This window comes from Dermacentor variabilis, chromosome 9 (assembly GCF_050947875.1).
Source record: "Dermacentor variabilis isolate Ectoservices chromosome 9, ASM5094787v1, whole genome shotgun sequence".
Classification (NCBI taxonomy): Eukaryota; Metazoa; Arthropoda; class Arachnida; order Ixodida; family Ixodidae; genus Dermacentor; species Dermacentor variabilis.
The window spans coordinates 76,424,204-76,432,934 of record NC_134576.1 but is presented as its reverse complement, the minus strand read 5'-3'; positions in this window follow the sequence as shown (position 1 = coordinate 76,432,934).

The window sequence follows — 8,731 nt, the reverse complement described above, 5'->3', positions numbered from 1 at the left end:
GCAAATAGTTTGTGCTACAAACGTTCCCTGCTCCCTAAATAAGGCGGCGACCACAAAAATAAAATTATTAGCGCGTAATTTTATACGTTTTCACTAGTCTGTTATAGTGGAACGCTGAAAGCCTAATTCCTTGTCGAACTGAAATAAAACGCTTGCTTCGCTGCAACAATTTATTGTCAAGTTTCCCTTTGTCCACGTCTGTTGCACACCTCGCAGCTGCCGCCGATGAAAGGACTCTTATAGAACAGCAGACGCACGGGAGCTATGAAGTACGACGCCATTTTGAAAAGCTCGCATGACGACGATTTTGTTTGTGCCTGTGATTGGCTGGCGGAGTAACACAACCCCGCGCGGTGCGCGTGCCTTGGTTGCCAACTGCTGTGCTTTTTCTTTTTTTAAAGGGACACTAAAGCGAAACAATGAATCAGTTTAGATTATTAAAGTATTGTTTGAAAACCCTGCAGACAGTCATTTCAAAATAATATTTTGATTATTAGATGAGAAAACGAAGGTCAAAGTATCAGAGTTTGAATTTCGCGCCGGAACTGCGGCGCCGTTACATCAGTGTGACGCCAGGGATTCCAAAGTATGCTTTCGCATTTGGGCCGCGTTGGCTGAGTAAAGGTTCCCGAAACTTGCCATGTTTAATATTTGATTTCTTTAGAACACGATGTAGTCAATCTGTACCGCTGTATAGTTAGGTAGGCCCTAGAAGACGCCATCGAAATCCATGACGTCACAGCGACCAGGTGTGGGAGCTTCAATGAGGCGTCGCCACCCGTATTTCGTTCTCGCGCTTTTTCTGGCTTACCAAGCGTCTTAGTGTAATAAGAGTGGTGTTTTTAGTGTCGTAGAAAGGTAGTTTACAGATGCAGAAGAAATCATTTTTCTTTTTAGTGTCCCCTTTAAGTTGTGTCCTACTATAACCCGCCCAGAGCGCGCACCTGCGTGGAAGGCTCGGAGAGTTTTTCTAGCACGCGCAGACTGACCGTAAGGCGGAGTACTCCATCCACGAACAGCGACCGTCGAAGAAACCTGCGGTCTCCCTTTATTTTAATATATGTTTTCTCTCTCTATCTCTCTCTGACTGTAAGGTGGCCGGTAATTGAGAAGCGAGGTGGTAATGTCATTCTAGGAAAAAAGCAAAGGCCTGTTGCATGCAAATTAAATGGTGATTGAAACAGAGCGTCACTATTATAGATATCGCGGCACCCCATTTCTTTCTCTCTTTTTTTTATCTTCCTGCTTGGTTTGCCAGATTCCCATGCAAGGACACATTCTGATATTAATGGGAGGCACGTATGGCGATTATTGAGCGCATGTTATACAGGGTGTTTCACGTAACTTGAGCCAGGCTTTAAAAATATGAAAATGCCACGTAGATGGACAGAACCAAGATAACGTTGTTTGCCGCCGCTTGGAGATACTCTGATTTTTTATTCCGCCTAATTAGATCATTATACTTAATTAATAAACTTCTCAAACATTATAATTCGATGAAAAGTGTCAATGAGAAAATTGTAGAGTGACAAGAGAAACTACCGATACAGCTTTCTGTTGCTCAATACGTTTTTCCAATCGTGAAAGAAGTCCGCAAATACATGAAAAACTGCCACGCGCCTAGCCACTCGAGGCACTTTGAGTGCATTTGCGCGCTTCTTTTGCGCTTGCATATATTTTTAATGTTTGGCTCAAGTCACGTGGGACACCCTGTATAGTTGGTGGACCCGCACTAATCTTGAACACCTGGGGTTCTTTGACGTACGCCCTAAATTTAAGTATACACGAGCGTTACTTGCGCTTCGCCACCGTCGAAATGCGGCCGCCGCTGCCAAAATTGCACCTGCGACCCCAAGCTCAGCTGCACAAGGCCACGACCACAGCATGGGCTACAAGCGACGGGTAGCACTAATTCCCATCGTTGGGCAAAGCTCGCCTGCGAACTGCGCCCCGCCACCCATGCCAAGAGCAAAGAACTCGGCGTGAATCGGGTTATGCAGTACGCGAAGGAGACGCGACGAGAGTCGTGGTGGAAACAACAATAATGGTGAACCTGCTCAGGAAAATTAAACTTCAGATTTTCCTACGCAGGTCGGCGCAGCAGCAAATGACTATACACAACTTTGTCTGCACCCAGTGACTGCGGTTGCGTCCGCTGGATATCCTATGAACAACTACCAGGACATGGACATCCTGGGGATGTGTCGAATACGTCATTGGCGGGACGTCCCTCGGACGATCGTTTGACCGCACTTTTAGTGTCCTGCGGACGTCCCTCGTGTGTTCTCGAGGGACATCATGGGGACATGCTGCGTGCATTTCACGGACATACGTGCCAGGGCATTATGCACAGCGTTTGCGGTCTGTTTACGTTCGCAACGCACGCTCTGCGACAGATGAGACAGGCAGAGTACGCCCTCATCAAGAACAGATACATTAGAGAGCTTTAGTTTAGGGGACGCAAGCGGCTTGCGTACGCAAGAGCTAGGGGCGACGGTACTGCGCATGCGCAGACCCTAAACTAACACTCTCTGTTGTGTGCGCATGTTACGTGCGCACTCCCGCACGCAATTGGAAGTGCGGTATATACTTTCTCATATTCTTCTGGTCCTTCCGCCACGCGCTAGTGGCTCATTGATCAACTGAAGTTTCCAAATTCCAAAGTCGAGTCAGAAAACTCGCCAATTACGACGTACACACGATCTGCAGACACGACGACTTCGAATTGTAATTCGAGCGTACGACAAAGTACAATTATCTTGCGAAGAAATTCAAATGCAAAGCTTCTTGGGGGACAAATATTCCCATGTATACTGAAAAAGGTCGACGAGCGATATCCTTGGGACATCCGTGGTAGAATACCCGAAGCAGGTCTATGTGCAGTATCCTTGGGACTTCTGCGGCAGGATATCAGAAACTGGGTATCCGGTGGGTGTCCTATTTGTCTCCCAAACTCTGCATGCATAGATTGGGACACGATCCGGATGTTCTAAGGACGAAGTGTTTTCACTGGGATGTTTCCTCGTGATCTAGTCAGAACGCTCTCGAGTCGCGCAAACAATCCGCCATACTCATCCCGAGTATATCGCATTTAATTCGCTTCTAATCACTTCATGATCTGAAGCCGCTATGTGTTGCCGACGGTTGCGCGACAGTTACCGCGCAAGATCCAGACCAAAGGAAGTATTACAGGCTTGAATGCTGCAGTTTGACGAGCGCACCGTGATAGGGAAGCACAGAGAACCGTGGCCATCCAGATAAGAATTTAAAGCATGCCGGTTTACACGCGAATTGTCGCACTTACTGAAATGATGCGCTTAAACCACGGCGTGCGCAATCATTGTTTACTCCATCACCTGGAGGTTGGGTGTATCTTATGGTTGATCTGTTATTTTCATTTTTCTAATGGCACAACTCTTCACATTTCTTCGAATATATTTTTTTATAAACTGGTAGCAAACTTAAGCTTCGCCTTTAAGAGTAGAACGCGACAGCATTTAAAAATCCCTGGCTCTCCTCACGCTTCCCGGCAACTTCAGCTTATGTAACCGTAATGTTTTCCTGGAAACACTGGCGGCGAACGCTATGCACGAAGGCGAGCTTACTGGTTATTTTTTTTTCAAGCGAAGCTTGTATGGTTTACAAGTGGCGTTGTCGTGGTCACAAAAACTCAGCTACTCCCAGAGCAGAGCAGCTGCGGGAAAGGGCAGTTTTACGAGTTGACAGCTGCGCCGGCGCCGGAAGAATTTATTAGGAAGGATTCCAGCTGCATAGGCGCGCGCTCACGGCACGCGCGCTACCGATCAGAGCCGTGTCGCTTTAGCAGGGGAGGGAAAGGGCAGGCAAGTATACCGCGCGCTCTGCGCCAGCTTCGTTTCCGTTTACTTCAGCCTCGGAAAACGGAGGGGATGTCTACGCGCTGTGCGTTCTCCTGAGGAACGGGCAGCGTTCGACGAGTGGCGGCGAGAACTCGCCCGTGAAAGGGCTCGCCGTCGGCGTGCCGATCCAGCCGTCGGAGCCACCCGAGCTCAGGGAATCCGACAGCAACGAGAACATCCGGAGCTGAGAAAGCGGGAGGCCGACGCAATTCGGCACCGTTACCTGTGGGCTACTTAAACGTTACGAAAGTCAGGTGTGCGCAGGACAAGCTTTACTTACCCCCACTTTCCGGCAGGGTTTTTTTCTTTTCTCGCCATGGCGGGCGCCACCGCTTCCGCGGATGCGAACGTCATCTGGATGGTGTTGCAAGCAACCGAGCAGAGGGCGCCGCTCCTTCTAAGACGGACCTCAAGTAGCAACTGGAAAGGTTTTAGTTTGCTCCCGCGCAAGTGAATTGTTTTCTCGTATATTCAGATTACAATCCGACGCTACCATATCTGTAGGTTGTGTGCAAATCTTACTTTACGAATTTTCGGACGCATTTTACTTGGAGAAATTCAATTTGTCCGACTAACGCTTCTGCGCCACGCGGAGGGCCTGCGTGGTTCGGGATCTTTCTCTAACGGACAATGCCGCCGACCTCGGATTTCCGCGACAAGGGGCCCTTAACGCTCTCGCGTTAAAACACGTATTCCTTTCTTCTATATAGCCGCTTATTCCAATGGGTGTCTGCACTATATATCAGATATAGAAAATACACGGATAACTATGGGATTATAATAGAGACCAGCGTTTCATTTTAAATCGCAGCTTTTAAGCGACCGTTCCCGCGTCGGCATCGTCCCTCGTAACCGAGCGAACGAACACAGCGAAGGATGAAAGCGACCGCAGAGCGCAGCGGAAGATGAAAGACGGCCACAGCGGAGAGAGCGCGAGGAGGAGGTGTATAGCGAGTGGGGGTCTCATCCATGCTCTTGGGACAAAGGAACACAGTAGTGCAAACAATCGCAAGGACATTTATTGCACCTTTCATAGACTAATGCCTGCTAGCCGAGCAGGCATTAGTCCACAAAACATGTCGATGGGCGCGTGACAAATCGAGGAAGTCCGGCTCACCGCAACCGGATAGCGAGCGAATATGTTCGCCCCATGCTAGACACCAACGCCTGGTCATCCGCGTGTAAGGTCACGCGAGCGGTGACGCGTTCGAACAAGACCTCGCGAGACTGTCTCACAGAAGCACAGATCGGCGCGCGCATGGAACGTCTGCGCCGCTTTCCCATCCCGAGTCAAAGACGAAGAGCCTACTCCCCGTCGCGCCCGACGAACCCCGCTGTTAGGTGGCGCTAGCAGCGCAACACTCGCGCCATCTCTCGTAATGCGCTGCAACCAGACCGATCGAACGACCGCCGCCGGCACTAAGCTACGCGGAGAAACGCGATTACAGGAGACGCGAGAGCCATGCGGGGAAAACATCAGGATAAACGTGAGTCGAGCGTCCCCGAAAGCGGAGGAGGAGAGTATGGCGAAAGCGTGAGAAAAGCGTAGTGCCGCGCAAGACGGGCTTTGCGGCGACGATGGCTACGAGGTGGCGCCAGAGCAGCGCGTCGTCTGTATGTAAACAAAGCGTTGCGCGAGCGGTCTGTCTGCGACATCTGCTGTGAATCGCGCCCACGCGCCACCTCTCGCGATTTTTCATTAGTGAGGTAGTCGCGCCACATTTTGCTCCGTTTGCAACGTGACGCACGAGACAGACTGTCCGTGCAAACCAATATATCGCGAAATGAGAACACTTGCACAGCTGCGCCTAAATTTCGCATTAGGGAGTATCGTAATCGTCGGTGAACTTTTTTGTCATTTGCGTCCTCCTCGTTCTAGGACAATGAGCAAATCGTGAACAAGGTGAATGCAGGAGCCAACGTTTCGACAAGTGGACTTGTCTTCTTCAAGACCTTGAAGAAGACAAGTCCCCTTGTCGAAACGGCCCCTGCATTCACCTTGTTCATGTTTTGCTCATCGTCCTAAATTTCCATCTCCCGCATTCCCCGTCTTTTTTCTTGTTCTAGGACAGTGGTTCTAAAACTGCAGGTCATGAACGCCAAAATGGGTCATGAACCTTCTTCAGGCAGGTCATAGAGGATCCAGCTACGGGGGCATTCTGCTTGCCAGAACAGAAATGAATTTTCAGTGTTGGTTCCCAAGCTCTTTCAACTCCGTTTACATTGAGCTATGTAATATATCACTCCGGAAATGATAAGATGTTTACTGTGCCGCATTAGTTTAGGTCACAAGATGGACCGCAAAATGGCAAGACTAAATGGCTATCTAGGCCTTCGTTCGCCACAAAAACTTCACCAAACACAGCCTCTCAACCGAAGCCAGTTTCGTTCCACTGAAACTGTAAAATTGGCGGTCGGCAGATATGGCAGAGATAGATAGATCAAGCGAATAGATCCTTCTCATGAAAATATATGATCAATCCTTGTTAAACGACATCCAACGTTTTTGGTAGCTCTCTCTGTTGTGGTTTACCTCTTTTAGATAAATTATAATGTAAATGTATCTGCATCAATGAAAAAAGAAATTTTCAGAAGGCTTACAAAGGTGGAGGGTCATGGTAGGTTCGTTAATACGAAGAGGGGTCACGTACTAGAAAAGTTTGAGAAACAGTGTTCCATGGTCCATGGCCCACGTCTTTCCTCTCCCCTGCAGGGTAGTATGTAAGTGAATACTTTTACGCTGGCAAACTTATCTGCTCTTCGATAAGCCCGCTCGCTGCCTCTCGCCAGCGTTTTTCTTAACTACAGGCATTAACTCATTATATGCGGGTTCACATAACGATCGCACTCCTACTCTCTTAACAAAGCTTTTTATACGAAAAGCGGAAGAAGAATGTCAGACAAACCTGGAACCCCCAACACAAGGCTACGCTATTTTTCACGCTTCGCGATTCCTGGGCACATTCGGCTCGCATCACGGTGGCCCATTTAACGCTGCTTATCTGTCGCTTACCCAAATGTCACATTCTGCTGTAATGCCGCTAGACACACTGAAATGAAGGCGCCACAGCGACCACTTAATTTATTACAAGAGCCTCAAATGTCTTTTGCGAATGGGCGGCAACAAACCTAAACATCCGTGGCCAATGGAGCATGCGACCAACCAAGCTGGTCAAAGGCAAACCTGAAACATGGCAGCCAGAGGCCCAATGCTGCAGTTTATCATAAAAGATTGGTTGGCAAGCTACAAGTGCACCACAACCATGCCGTACACACACACACGTGTGGATGCTGATGGCTAGCAGACCCCCCCCCCCCCCCCCAACTCGAGCAGCAACCCACACTAATCCTTGTTGCAATAGCGACATCACTCAATTTTGCAGGGAATAGCGTTTTAGAATGCTATGTTCACTGTAGCACAAACAATTGCCGAGTCACGACGTTACAAAACTCGAGCAGAGCAGGTTGACCGACCGAGTGAAGCAGCCTTCACGTAGCGAGCACGCATGTGGCATAGCAGCACGTTGGCAGTTTCCCACCTGCCGTGACACGCGTTAGGGCGCCACTCAAACTTCCCGGGCCTAACAAAGGTTAGCCTAACAGCTAACCTAACTTATAACTGAGATATCAGGCGGCTACAGCATGATGGAGTCTAGTATTTGCTGTCAACAGACTGACGAGTTGCACATACAAATGATATAATGACCACTGCTCACAAAAGGTATTCTTGCATCATTTATCTACGTAACGTACATAGTGGATTGATTTCTTTACACATCAGTTGTTTTGCAAGCTCCTCTCTTATATTTGCTGTTTCAATTAACAAAACACGCAGCGTATCCAAATTTTCGTGTGCATTAATCAAATTTCTTTTTCAGAGTTTGCATTGCTGGAAACATAAATGTGGCATTTTTTAAATGCTGTAACATATGCTAAAGCAATCACTCAACGGTCTAACAAGGAATGCCGCTGGAGCCAACATTTTGACAAGAAACGTTTTTGTCAGAGTAGCAACTACTATTAGCAGCGTTTATGCAGCGCAGTGGTGGCAACAATAAAATTTTTAGACCGCTGAAAAAAAAATTTTAATTCCTGAAAAATAGTTTTCTCCATGATAATGAAACATTTAACTAAGGTTCTTCAATAGTAAAATTCTTAAATGGAATCAAACACGACTATTTGAAAAAGTTCATATACCAAAATCACACATTTCCTCATTTCTAAAAAATAGAGAATGAAAGGCACACGAAATTTGTGTGAAGTCAGTCAGGTAACAAAGGCTTAATTACATTATTGAACACTTGCATGTACCGCTAGGAGCTTGTAAACAATAACTTCTGTTACCTAGTGCACCATAACGACGACAGCATTAAAACAAAACAGACCGTAAACATACGCACACAGTGTGTTCCGCTCACTGAAGCAGCAATATACAATATTGCACTTGGTTTCAAGGGAAGTAAACGAGATGATATTGGCGTAACGAAAAAATCAATGACTGGGAATATTGTTTCCTGCCTTTGGCGAGGAAATGGCTCCTCTCTTAAGCCTCAGCAGTGGTTCTACACCGGGAAATTCGAAACAGTCCTTGCACGTGTCGGTCTTTCTCCCTGGAGACTCCAATAAGCGTTATCCCTTATGTTTGTTTGAACAGAACCAAATATTTGGCAATATTGAGAAGCGAATTCTGGAATCGAAATGAACAGGCTAAACTATTCAATTCATGCTTGAAATGCTGTTAACTTGGAAGTTCTTTTATGTTCCTGTACCTTTCTAACACTTTTGTCTGGTCTTTCACTATACATGTACAAGGTTGTACATACGACATTGAACACTTTCCATAATCTTTCTTT